The 14276-nt window shown below is 39.2% G+C and overlaps 1 non-coding gene and 1 pseudogene across 1 annotated transcript; one reads left to right on the forward strand and one right to left on the reverse strand.

Moving 5' to 3' along the window:
* Window positions 1–8594: 8594 nt before the first annotated feature.
* Window positions 8595–12566, reverse strand: LOC121253495 (annotated as a pseudogene).
* Window positions 12567–13127: 561 nt separating this feature from the next.
* On the forward strand, window positions 13128–13234 carry LOC121253747. The gene has a single exon (XR_005938468.1). It is a non-coding gene; the product is annotated as a small nucleolar RNA R71 (small nucleolar RNA).
* The last annotated feature ends 1042 nt before the right edge of the window (window positions 13235–14276 follow it).

A 14276-nucleotide genomic window follows, 5' to 3' on the forward strand; every position in this document is an offset into this window, starting at 1 on the left:
GCTAGCCAAGGCCACCAAGGGCCAATGCCATGGGCCCCCATGGGTTCCACACCACTATCATTTGTTTATTGATTTATTTTATTTATTTTTATTTATCAAGGGACCTATTAGGGTTTCCACTTTGTATTCTCTATAAATAGGACCCTTAGGCATTTAGTTTACATCTTTTGAACCTTTGGCAAATTCCCTAAGTGGGTAGACTTGTTCTTGAGATCACCCCTTTCGGTACTAGGTACTTGGGCTACTTGGGTGCAATTCGTGAATCCCTAGTAGAGAATCATCACCTTGCAATTTGTGAATAGTTGTAATTCAACTTATCTTGTTCTTGCAACTTGGTGCAATTCGTGAATCCAAGTTGTGTTATCTTTGTTATTTTCAAGTTTATCAATCTATGAGATTTATTTCAACTATTGTGCAATCCGTGAATCAATAGTTGAAGTGCTATCTTGTTCATCCATTATCTTCATTGTTCTTATTTTCCATCTTGTTCATCTACACTTTCTTGCATATCAAAATATTTATATAAACCAAAAAGAGAGTCTTCATATTCCTTTGTTGGGTCCATTCATCCTTTGATCATACTCTTCCATCTTGTTCACCCATATTGTTCATCTATCTTATTCATGCGTGTTCATCCATATATTTTCATTGCCCAATTCAATCCATCCATACACTATAATTCGACCACTATAGTGTTTGCCCTAGTTGTCTATATCCCATATTTACCCTTCATCCATCATAGCCATTAGCCCTAGCCGAAATCCACTTAGCCTCCATTTTGCCATACACAAATCTTGCCTTATTTGGTAACCCTATCCTTCCATAAGGATTTCCTAAACTCTAGGAATCCTAACCCTAGCCACCCTTCATCCAATCCATTGACCTAGCCGAAATTACCTTGCCGCCCCCTCCATAAATAAAATCCCATCCATATTCGGCCACCACTTCCCTTATGTGACTTTGCCCTAGCCGCCCCTCCATAAAACCCTAGCCATATGTCACTTACCATATTCGGCCATCAGAAGCCTTCCCTCCATAAAACCCTAGCCGTCCACCTCAAGACCCTATAAGGTAATTCTTTCCTTTTAGGAGTCTTGCCTCCATCATCCATTGACCTAGCCATCCATCAAGAGTCCCTCTTTGGCAGCTTCCTTAATTTTAGGAAAGTTGACTCCTTAAAATCTCTTCATCCTCTTACCATATTCAAATTCAAATTCATATTCAAATTCAAATTCCTAAAGTCTAGGATCAACCCTAGACTCATTCAAACTCTATCTCATCTCCTAAATCCAATCCCTCAACCAAAGACTCCATCTCTTGCCATAATCAAATTCAAATCCTATCTTTCTTATATTATTCTAGTCAATCCCGTAAATCTTTCGACTCCTTCCATAGACCTAGTCAACCAAAGACTCCATCCTCTTGCCAAAACCGAACGATCCTAACATTAATGGTTATCCAACCCCAAAGTCGGCCAACCCTAGCCTCTCTCATCCACATCATTCCCAAACCCTAGCCACTCATCCAAGACTCCAACCCTAGTCCATCTCTTCCCAATCTCGAAATTATCCTTGGCCACCACACAAAACTCTAGCTACACTTCACCATACCAACCCTAATCATCTTCCAAGTGTCCCCAACATCAAGGGCAACCTTCTAGCCATTCCCCTTAGCATCAAACACCCATATTCATCACCTTCATCAACCTAGGAACTCATCATCATCATCATTTAGCCACTAAACACCATTCCTTTAGTGAAAGCCAAGCAAGTTGACAAGGTCACTCGGTCATCATTCACACCATGGCGAGCTTGTGGTCCTTAGTGTTAGGGACAAGACCGGGGTCCCTAACAATTGGACCCAAGGCAAGCCACAGGAATGTGCGTGCCTTGTGTCAGCGTTGTAGACTGGCCTTCATGACTAGAATAGTCGTCGCGTATCTATAAGGGTCTGACGCATCTATCATCATGTCTATCACCACCATTGAGTCGCTAGAAGATGCAAAAGATGGAGACAATGACTAGAACCTACCACAAGAAGGATCTGGAAATGAGCCCGAGAAGTTGTTCGGGATCAAGTTAAGGAAACCAAGATCTAAACTTGCACCTAGGTCTTGGGCCCCCTTCCTTATGTGAAAGAACCTTGCCATGACTCAGCACTTCCATGCAAGGCCTGTTGCCCTTAAGGTTTGAAGAATAATGGGCATCCCTTATTCTAAGAAGGAATCAGGTGTCTAACCACGTTGAATTGGTCCAACCCGACCAGGAAGTGATGGATGTTCTCCCTGGTAAGAACAATGTGAGAATGGACAAAGTTGGGATTCTCCTTGATCTAAGCATAAATGAAGTCGATGTGTGATGCCTCCTTAGGCAAAAAGGAAACCTTAAAGAAACAGGCATCGAAAATTGTACGCCAAGAGGCCCTGATGGCGAGCTCTTGCCAGGTGGCTTTGCCAACCAAAAACTCCCAACCCTCATTCGACACAAGGAAGAATTTGTGGTCCCAGTTTTTGACATGGAAGTAGCGAGTTTCCAAGTGAATCGCACGATGGCTAGTGTGGGAACGGAAGCTGCATTGATTTTCATCATGAACATAGAAGAATTTACGGCTAGTCAAGTCTGGGTTCCTGACTCTGGCTACCTCAAGTGCCTGCCTCCACACCACGCAGCAAGAGAGTAGGATCCTCTAAGTATTCAACAGTAATTGGGCAAGGGCCATACTCAGGGAACCTAGAGCCTCTCGAACGGGGACAACAAAATGGAAGCCTCAGCCCTATTTCAAACATGTTGATGTTCAAGGCAACTTGCCTTGAAGTTCCATCAACGCCAACTATTCCATCGTGAGGGTTAGGAAGGCTCAACCCGACTGAATCAGGAATGTTGAACCATTCCCACACAACATCCAACTCTGTCTTAGAAATGGTTGTAATGTGATGGCTCCCCTTGACAGAAATGGATTGAGAGGGTTTGGATCCACAAGACCCACTAGAAGCCCAACGAGGAGCGTGGTGAGAAGCATTTTTGGGAGCCATTTGAGAAAATAAGAGTAAAGGTTTGAGGATATGCCTGGTCGATGCAAAGAACACTAAAGTTCAAAGACTGAAAAGGGAAAGTATGCGAGAACAAAGGCTATTCAAGACAAAAAGAAGGCACAGAGGCAGTAGAAGAAGTGAGGAGACAGTTATGCGAAGCCAGAGCGTTAAAGGACATAGGGATGGAAACCAATGAGGGGTTGCCACATGTTGAAAGAGGGAGAGTCACACCGAACAAATCCCACATTTCTCGTTGCAACAGGAGTCGAGTGCCAAATGAATCGATGGGTTTCACGCTATGTAACTAAGCGCATTATGAGGCGAACTTCATAAAAAGGGAAAAATCTTCTTGCAAGCGATTTCGTGCACCAAACCGCGCAACAATATTAAATGTAAGACATTCTTTTATTTATTTTTGTAATAAGAAAAGTTATGTCAGTGTTGGTGTGTGGTTTGGTGCGTCGAACCGTTTGTACCTAGCAAATCCCCATAAAAGAATATGCGGGAATCAAAGGCATGTATTTTGAGAAACACATTCAATTTAAAAGGGTTGATGCATAGGAGTTGGAAATTCCCGCTAACACACATGTGGTGAGAATTTGCAGGGTAACTATTGGGCCTAAGCCACTAGCAAGGAAAGTGCCCTTGGCAATTAAAGGCCAGACAGCGGGGTCCACCAACCTAAGAACAATTGAGAGGCAAGCAAGTCAAAATGCACCATATCTTCATGGGACTCACACCTTAAATCCTCACTGAACAGCTCTTTTGCAAACAACTGACAGAGAGGAAATTCTGAGTGGAATACACGTACCAACTTGATCTTGTTAGCAAGCAAATTAGGCTCAGAGGGGTTATCACATACCTCTGATGAATTACCACATCAAATGCCCAAAATCAAGCCCTCAGAGACATTACCATGTCAAAGCCTAGAAAACCAAGCACTCAGAGAGACGACGGTATATCTCACCTCTCATCTCCTATAAATAGCTCGACTGGTGCATTCTGTGACCTGTCTGCATTATGAGTTCTCTATACTGATTTTACTCAATTTGATTTAAGCAGTAGAGGCTTCCTTGAGTGCAGGACCTTGAGGTTGCGGCTGGGAAAGAAGCAAGAAATTGTATCAACAAATGGAGTTCTCGAATAGAGAAAATGTTTGTAGGAAAAATTTCTGAAAAGAAAAAAATGATCAATGTAAGAATTAGACAAGGTAGCTTGTAAAGCTTGAGAAGGCATGTACCCATCTTCTAGGGTGGCATTAATTACACTTGAATCAAAAATAAAAACAAGTAAAACATTGTGACTAAGAGTAGACAACAATCACGTTAAACAAGTAAATCAAACAAATGAACGATAGCACACTCTAATTTATATTGCCCGAATAAACAATTTAAGCATAGCTCGCCTCAAGTAAATTTTTAGTGAGGGATCGGGGCACGTGTCTTGCACTAGCCCTCCTACTAGTAACCCCAGGACATACCTTTCGTGGTAATTGTGCATATGAGAAGTTAAACTAATAATAAATAATAATAAAAACCCTTGGTTTAAATAAGCCTCCAGTACCCAATGTCTTTAATTTCATATTTACCCTTTTCTCGAACAAATTGATTAATTCTATGTAAGAGAGGCAATATGTGATATGATCTGTGAATCCTATACGAACATAACACAAAATTAGCAGGTTTGGATCTGATATTAATGGGTTTGGGTCAAAATAGGTTGACCTGTTAAGACACGATTTATAAACGAATCAATAATGGGTCAACCCGTTTAATTCGAAATCAACCCATTTAGATTTTATTCCGAAACTACAATTTTATTGTTTTTGAGTTGTAATGTTTGTATTTCTGAGTATGCTTATGTTTTTATTATTGGGATTGTAATTCAAAACCTATTTTCATATTTGTTATTGTAGGGTTTGTAATATTAGTTTTATTATAGGTTAAAGTTTGAAAAGTATTAATATTTTTTGTTAGTAGGCAGTTTTATTTTTTTTTCAAAATATTGTGGCTACTAATAAATAGAGATTTTAAATTTTATGTGAAATTATATTAATCAGGTCAAATGGGTTATGCATAATAGTTTAATCCATTTACATAAAAGAAATTTAAATGAATCATCTCACGTTGACCAAGTCGGACCAAGCGGACGGAGCGGGAGTCAAAATACTAGTGGGGTGCCACCCGAAGATGAAGAGTTTAAAAAGATGGGAGACAAGTTGTGCAGCTTGATGAGCAAGTACGAGGAAATGGCAAAAAGAATAGGAGGATCATCTTCCATGGACCAGCTGGTCAGCAACACAGACCTACTCTACAGTGCTAAAGTGATGGTCATTCCATTTCTGCCTCAATTTTGACCTCCCCAAATAGAGATGTATGATGGGTCGAAAGACCCCGTTAAACACCTAGAGATGTTTAAGACCCACATGACGCTACATAGCTTTCTCGAGGAGATCGCATGCTGGGCATTTCCTTTGATGTTGAAAGCTTCTGCTAGGCATGGTTCAGAGCCCTTCGGCCAAGTACCATTCACGGCTTCGAGGAGTTAGGCCAACAGTTTTTAACGTAGTTCAAGGCCAGCTGGTAGAGAAGTTGACTGGCTGCTTACCTCCTCACTCTAAAATAGAGGGAATAGGAGAGTTTAAAGGAGTACTTACACTGCTTCAATAAAGAGTCAAAGACTACGGACAACCAAGATGAAAAGATCAACCTGGTGGCACTCTTCGCTAGCATCTGGCCCTAAGCCCCTTCATGGCGGAGACAGCACGAAAGACCTGATCAATCCTGCTAGATTTCATGGAGCAGGCCAACGACTTCGTCAATGTTGAAGATACCCTTAGGGCCTTGACTGCCACGAGGCATGCAGGCACAGAGCAAGTAATGAGCAAATCCAAGCGGGGCACATACACAAAGACCCACAAGAAGGAAATCAAGACAAGGAAGAGAAAAATGATAAATGGGGCGACGATGGGGAGAATGATGCTCGCGGGAGGGCAATGACCACGACCAAAGAGCTCGTGGGTATTGCGCCTAACACGAAGAGGAGGGCCATCAAACCGAAAACTGCCAACTCTTAAGCAAGAAGATCACGGGAGAGATCTGAGAAGATGTTTGAGAAGAGGTTCGATGAGAGATGTTTGGACGTCCGGGTGCCCGCCTCCGATCACCCCAAGGCGAGCACACAAAGACAGGTAGGAGCCGAGATGGGAAGGTTGCCGGAGTGAGAGCCCAATGAGGAGGAATGTGAGAAGAAGTGAAGGAAGTTTGCCGAAACAGAGCCAAAACAATGTCCCATTGGGAGAAATCCACACCGTAGATGAGAGGCTCACTAGTGGAGGCACATCTACATCCAGCAGAAAGGCTTATCCTAAGGGTGAGATAGGAGGAAATCTTTAGTGTTGGGAGACTGCCTAAGCAGGCCCGAACCCCAAATACCCCAGTAGTTTCCTTTGACTATGCTAACTACGATAGAGTGATCTATTCACATGATGACGCCTTAGTGGTAACTGAAAGAAACTCAATTAATAAACTCTGAACTATCGAAACCTAAACTCAAACTCTCTAAAACTCAAAACTAAAACTAAGATTACGAACCAAGACTCCCTATTTATCCCATAAGATGAAATTAAATAGATGTCAAAACTCAAACCCAGAAACAAAATAAATGCGGCCACAATCTAGCCGAAAAATCTGAAAAATAGGTTCTAAAGATAGATGTTAACATAAAAAGAGATTATCCCAAGAATATCAGAATTATCTAAAATGGAAGATTCGGTGATATGTAGCTTGATTTGCAAATATCGGAAGGATTTGGTAGTCAGGAAATTGATTACGGAAGTCGGGAAGATCCCATTGGGTAGATGTTGTGTGCGCTGAATAAACCTGGTGGGAGTGGAGGTCACAAAGACCACATGACCCTCTTCTCACCTACCAAGTGGAAAGACTTCTCACTTTTGGGTGAAAGAAATCTCTTTACTACCCACGGGACAAGGCTCCTTGCCCAAATTTCATTGGCTCTCTTCAGATATCGCTGCTTCTCATCGGTCTGGATCCGTAGTCTCTTCTTTTGTACCAAAATGCTCTCCTTTGGCCCTAAATCTTCTCATTCCTTCAAATCCAAAAAAATAAATAAAAATATGTAGAAATAAAATAAAATCAATAGTATTGAAGGGAAAATAATATTTTTCATAAATAAAAGAGTGATAAAAATCACATAAAAATAACACTTATCAAATACCCCTAAACTTAAGTTTTGCTTGCCCTCAAGCAAAGAAGAAATAATGACAATCAAAACTAACATTGATTTGATTCACAAAATTTATTGCCTCAAAGATTGTCTAAGGCCTATAATCCAAATGAATCATTCAGGATCAATCAAGTCCAAAAGTTAATTCAAAACTCAATTCCACCGCATTATCCATCCCCACATTCATGTATACCCATCATTTTCACTTCATCATTAGCTCTCTAGATAGTTTTATGCAAACAAGTAAATAAATAATGGATCTCTAAAAACTCCATAGGCTTACTTTTCAAATCACTATTCACTAATATAGAACGAAAACTATCACCAAAGATCAATAGGTCTCTATTAAGCTTGTAATGTAAGGCTACGATGAGGGCTATAAAGAAAATGTAGAATTCAAACAAAGCAAGATAACTTAAGCTTGAACATCAACAGAATAAATAACGCATTCTCACTTCTAACACAAATATCTCTTCTCAATCTTTGTAAATCTCTTAGCATTCCTCTCTTTATTGCACTCTCAAGTATATTTCTCTTTACCCCTCTATTCGGTAGGTTAGACTTTTTTTTTTTTTTTGGTATAAATATTCCATACTATGTCGACTGCTTTTTTGGATGACTCTCATCAGCCTTTTCTTGTTGGCCACATCGTAGACGAGTTAACTCTTCAAACCCCAAACTTATGATTATGATAATCTGGCTTTAATTACTTTACTTGTAGACCTTTTACCTCTCTTACCATTCATGCTCTTGTGAGTATGTGACTTTGTGTAAACTTAGTTCTCTTGAAAGGTAAGAATATCAGTGTTTAAGCTCAAATAGGGTACAAAATAAGAAGTTTACAAGAAAGAAACATATAGGGCCAAAATATATTTCAATAAAGCTCAAATGGGCGACTAGAGATAAAGATAATAAGCAGGTAAGCTTGAAAGGCTTAATTGGTCCAAATAATGCCTTAATCATTTTTCCAGTAATATTTTGTCTAGGATTTCACCTCGAGATGAGAGAAGGTAAGAGATGCTCCCCTGATTGTGTCCAGTTCTATCATTTGAATATTTTCCTTACAGGTATAGCCATGTACTCCTTGGAGATCTCCTCGTCTCTTCATTCCTGCAAAATGAAAGAAAAGCATTAATAATAAGTAAAAATAAAAATTAATAAATAAATAAATAAACTTGGGTTGCCTCCCAAAAGCGCTTTATTTAAAATCTGTAGCTAGACATTGTCCGCTCAACATGTATTACTGATGAGATCAATAAAGCACTTTTTCGAGTTAAAATCTCCATCCATATAGGGTTTTAATCTCTGTCCATTTACTTTAAATGTGCCTTTTTTTGTCTTGATGAACTTCAACCGCCCCATAGGGGAAGACAAGGGTTACCACAAACGGTCCCGACCACCGAGAGCGCAACTTCCCTAGGAAGAGTTGAAGTCTTGAGTTAAATAATAGAACTTTCTGCCCGACTTTGAATTCCCTTCTCAAAATATGCTTATCGTGCCATCTTTTAGTTTTATCTTTGTAAATCCGAGCATTCTCATAAGCATCATTTCGGAATTCATCCATCTCATTGATTTGCAGCATTCTCTTCTCGCCAGCCGTTTGTAAATCACAGTTTAGTGTCCTTATCACCCAATATGCTCTGTGTTCTAGCTCCACGGGTAGATGACAGGTTTTTCAGTAGACGAGTCGATAAGGTGACATCTCGATCGGTGTTTTGAATGTTGTCCGATAGGCCCATAGCGCATCATCTAACCTTCTCGTCCAATCTATCTGAGAGACACTCACGATTTTCTCTAGTATGCCCTTCAGCTCTCGATTAGACATCTCGACATGGCCGCTCATTTGAGGGTGGTATGGTGTCACCACGTGATGGGTAACGCCATATTTAGTCAGTCAGTAGTGCTTCAAGTTGGCGATTGCAAAAATGCTTCCCGCCATCACTGATTATGGCCTTAGGAGCGTCAAATTATTCTAGGAAATTCACTACGACCCTCGTATCATTGGTTGGCAATGCAACCACTTCCACCCATTTGGAGACATAATTTATAGCCACAAGAATAAATTTGTTAGAATACGAGGATGGAAAAGGACCCATGAAATCTATACCCCAAACATCAAATAATTCAATCGCTAAAATATTTTTTTAAAGGCATTTCATGTTTTCTAGAAATGTTGCCAACTCTTTAACAATGATCACATAAATTAACAAAATTAGAAGAGTCCTTGAAAACAGTCGGCCAATAAAAGCTGCATTGTAAAACTTTTGATGTTGTTTTTGCTCCACCAAAGTGGTCGCCTGCTTCCAAAGAGTGGCAGTGTCTGAGTATGCTCTCTATCTCTTCCTCCGGCACACATCTTCTGATTATCTGATCTGTGTATTACCGGTATAAAAAAGGTTCCTCCCAAAAAAGTATTTCAAGTCAGAGAAGAACTTCTTCTTTTGTTCATATGTCATCTCGGTAGGGAAATGTCTCATTAATTGGAAAATTCTCCTCACCAACCACCTTTTAAAGCTCAAGATGTGATAATTGGTTGGCCATTACATTCTTGGTACTTTTCTTATCACTTATTTCCAAATCAAACTCTTGTAGTAGTAGAATCCATCGTAACAATCTTGGTTTGGCATCCCTCTTCGCCAGCAAATATTTAAGAGCTGAATGATCGTTGTAGACGACCACCTTTAAAACTATCAAATAATAACAAAATTTGTCGAAGGCAAACACAACTGCTAACAGTTTTTTTCAGTAGTAGCATAATTGAGTTGAACTCTTGTTAAGGTCCGACATGCATAATAAATAACATGAAAGTTTTTTTCTTTTCTCTACCCTACAACAACTCCTATAGCATAATCGCTAGCATCACACATTAATTCAAAAAGTAAATTCCAATCTGGTGATACAATAATAGGTGCCGAAATTAATTTATTTTTCAATGTTTCAAAAGCATGTAAACAGAAAATTCAAACCAAGTATCTTTAATCAACAGAGCACTGAGAGGTTTAATAATTTGGGAAAAATCCTTTATAAACAAACTAACAATAGAACCTGGCAACCCAACAAGTTCCTCATGCCCTTCACATTAGTCAGTGGTGGGAGTTTGTCAATAACTTCTATCCTTGCTCGGTCAACCTCAATTCCCTTGAAAGAGATGTGGTGGCTAAGCACTATTCTCTCCTTAACCATGAAGTGGCATTTTTTCCAATTTAAAACAAGATTTGTCTCCTTGCATCTCAAAATCAAAGATAAATTAGATAAGCAGTTATCAAAAGAATGACCAAAAACTGAGAAGTCATCCATGAAGACTTTTACAACTTTTTCTACCATGTACGAGAAGTTGGACATCATACATCTTTGAAAAGTAGCTGGCGCATTGCAAAGACCGAAAGGCATGCGCCTATATGCAAAAGTGTCGTAAGGACAGGTGAAAGTAGTTTTCTCTTGATTCTCGGGTGCAATGACTATTTGACTGTAACTGGAATATCTATCTAGAAAACAGTAGTAGGCGCGGCCAGCAAGTCTTTCTAACATTTGATCAATAAACAGTCAGGGAAAATGGTCTTTCCGAGTTGCATCATTCAACCTTCGATAGTCTATGCATACTCGTCATCCCATGATTGTCCTGGTCGGTATGAGTTCATTGTTGTCATTCCTGATAACGGTTATCCCTCTTTTCTTTGGGACGACTTGCACTAGACTTACCCATGCACTATCTGAGATTGGATAAATGATCCTGGCATTTAAAAATTTCAATACCTCTTTACGCATCACTTCTTGCATTGATGGATTCAATCTCCTCTAGGGTTGGATGATCGGTTTAAAATTATCATCCATTAAAATCTTGTGCATGCAAATTGAAGGACTAATTCCTTTGATGTCCGAGATGGTCCAAAGCCATTTTGTGCTCCCGTAAGACTCTCAGCAACTTCTCTTCCTCTACATCACTCAATGAACTGTTAATAATAACTGGAAAAGTAGAGTCTTGTCCCAAGAAAGTATACATTAAATTTGATGGAAGTGGCTTGAGTTCAGGCTTGGGTGATGTCGGCTGAGATGAGATTAGCTCTACCACTTTCGGTTTTGTTGAATAAGAACGGGAAGGGGCAGCTTCCAAATATCTCTCTCACTCCTTAACTTTTTCATCTTTAGATTTAATAGACGTAGAGTGAGTAAGACATACCTCAAGTGGTAGCTTTGCAATTTCGCTTCATAAGTCTCGTCGGCGTTGACCATGTCTTGATCACTTATTTGAAAATAGGAATGTACCTCGGACTGGAATTTCATAGATTTAAACACGTCAAACATGACTTGCTCCTCACCTACCCTCAAAACAAGTTTCCCTTTCTGGAGATCAATTAAAGTTCTCCCCGTCGCAAGGAATGGTTGGCCTAGTATCAAAGGGATCTCCTCATCCTCCTCCAATTCAAGTACAATGAAGTCGGCAGGGAAGATGAACTTATCAACTTTCACCAGTACATCTTTAATGAGTCCTCCCGGATATTTGATAGATCTATCCACCAACTGTAGAGAGATGGTGCTCGGCATTACTTCTCCAAGACCTAGTTTCCTGAAAACAAAGAGATGCATTAGATTAATACTTGCCCTAAGTCACATAAAGCTTTATCAAAATAGGAATTTCCTATAGTGCAAGGGATTGTGAAACTCCCCAGATCTTTCAACTTAGGCGACAGCTTCTTTTGTAAAATTGCACTGCTCTCCTTAGTCAGCATCACAGTTTCATGCTCCTTCAAATTCCATTTGTTTGATAATATATCCTTAAAAATTTTTGCATATTAGGCATATGCTCTAAGGCTTCAATGAGAGGACTATTAATTTGTAATTGCTTAAATATAGTCATAAATTTAGAGAATTGATTATCAATTTTTTTTTTCTTTAATCTTTGTGGAAAAGGAATTGGTGAATCATAAATTGAAGGAGAATAAGTTTTAGAAGTAAACTCCCTAGATTTTTTGGATTTTTCAGCCCCTTTATTCTCTCTAGTCTTCTCAGCTTGCTGGTCAGTCGCCTACTAATCGGTTTCTTTCACCTTGTCCTCAGTTTCCTTCTTCTTGGTCTCCACATTTTCAACTTCTGCATTTTGCTCGGTACTTAGTATTTGTGGCTGGTCATATATCCACCCACTTCGCAATGCTATGGCTTTGACATGCTCTTTCGGATTGGTCACAGTGTTGCTTAGTAAAGTCCCTACTATCCTCTCAATAAGCATGTTGGAGAGCTGACCGATTTGCACCTCAAGATTGCGGATGGGTGATGAGTTGTTTTGGATCACCATATTAGTCTTTTGCATGTACTGCATGAACATATCCTCAAGTACCAGCTTCTTCTCTTGCTATGAAAACTGTTGAGGTGGTCTAACCGGCCCTTGGTTATTGCTCCATGAAAAGTTAGGGTGATTTCTCCATCCAGGATTGAACGTGTTTGAATAAGGATTGTTTTGACATTGAAAATTGGACACGTAGTGGGATTGTTCTTGACTCGGTTGGACTAAAGAATTCCCCACTTGGCAATCTACACTTGAATGATTCCTGTGCAATGATCACAAACAACATTAGTTTGAATAACATTAACATTCATATTACCTAGTTGTTGTGAAAGATTTGTCATCTGCGCCACTAGTGTGGTAATAGAATGAAGTTCAAAAATTTTAGCCGCCTTTCTTAGCATTGCTCTCTCTGCAGACCATTGATAATTGTTGAACACCAATTCTTCCAAAAGTCCATATGCGGCTTCATGGGTTTTACTCATTAATGCTCCTCCAGTGGCCGCATCAACCATAGATCGATTTATGGGTCCCAAACCATTATAGAATGTCTGTACTTGAAGTCAGGTTGGGAAGTCATGATGTGGACACTTCTACAATACATCCTTGTATCTCTCTCATGCCTCATATAATGATTCACTCTCAAATTGGGTGAATGTAGTGATATCATTCCTTAACTTCGTTGTCTTAGCCAGAGGGAAATATTTCGCTAAAATTTTTTGTCCCAACTGCTCCTAGGTGGTGATGATGCCAGGCAGTAGAGAATTCAACCAAACTTTTGCTTTTTTCCCAAGTGAAGAAGGAAAAAGTCTCAATGAGATTGCATCATCTGTCACTTTGCTGTGTTTAAAAGTATCACAAATTTCTAGAAAATTTACAAGATGGACATTAGGATCCCCTTGTGACAAACCCCCAATCTAGACTGTTTGTTGGATCATTTGAATGAATCTCGAAGTTATTGGTTTGTATAGCTGGTCGCCTTATACTGGACGTTGCCCCATTGACCAAGGGCATCACATAGTCTCTTAACGCCTTCTGGTCCTGGTCGGCCATATTAACTTTACAGGTGGCGACCTCTTTCTTTTTCTGTTTATTGATCCGACGTAAGGTCCTTTTAATCTCGGGATCGAAAAGTATATGCTCTAACGATTTAGATCAGCGCATGCATTTCTGATTCCTGAAAAGAAAAAGATCAAATTAAATCTTTTATTTATAAAATAAAATTAAAAGTAGTAAAAATCTAGCTGGTATCAATTTCAATGACTAGTCCCCGGCAACGATGCTAAAAACTTGTTCGCATAAAAATATAATTCAAGTGCACAGAAACGTAACAAGTAATAAAGTGTTTTAAAGAAAACGATTATCGAACCCACAGAGAATAATTATGCTATTGAGTATTGAAATTGACTAAATTAATTACTATTTGCAAAATAAAAATTTGAAGAATGGTTTATCTAAATTAAACTGAAGAAAATAACATTAAAATTAAGATTTTCATAATAATAAAAATAGATCTAAAGCATTTGACTTCACCTAACAAATACAACACAATTTATTCTTCCTTGTCATAGAATTCTAACTATCCAAGTTGATGATAAAAATCACTTAACTATTCAATATTTTCTCTCAAACAATACCAAAAATATCTTCAACAAATAACTCTATATCTCTATGTGAATTTAACTAACTAGAGACTCATTAAGTTCTTTGGATTTTTCTTGA

Source organism: Juglans microcarpa x Juglans regia, chromosome 2S (assembly GCF_004785595.1).
Source record: "Juglans microcarpa x Juglans regia isolate MS1-56 chromosome 2S, Jm3101_v1.0, whole genome shotgun sequence".
Taxonomy (NCBI): Eukaryota; Viridiplantae; Streptophyta; class Magnoliopsida; order Fagales; family Juglandaceae; genus Juglans; species Juglans microcarpa x Juglans regia.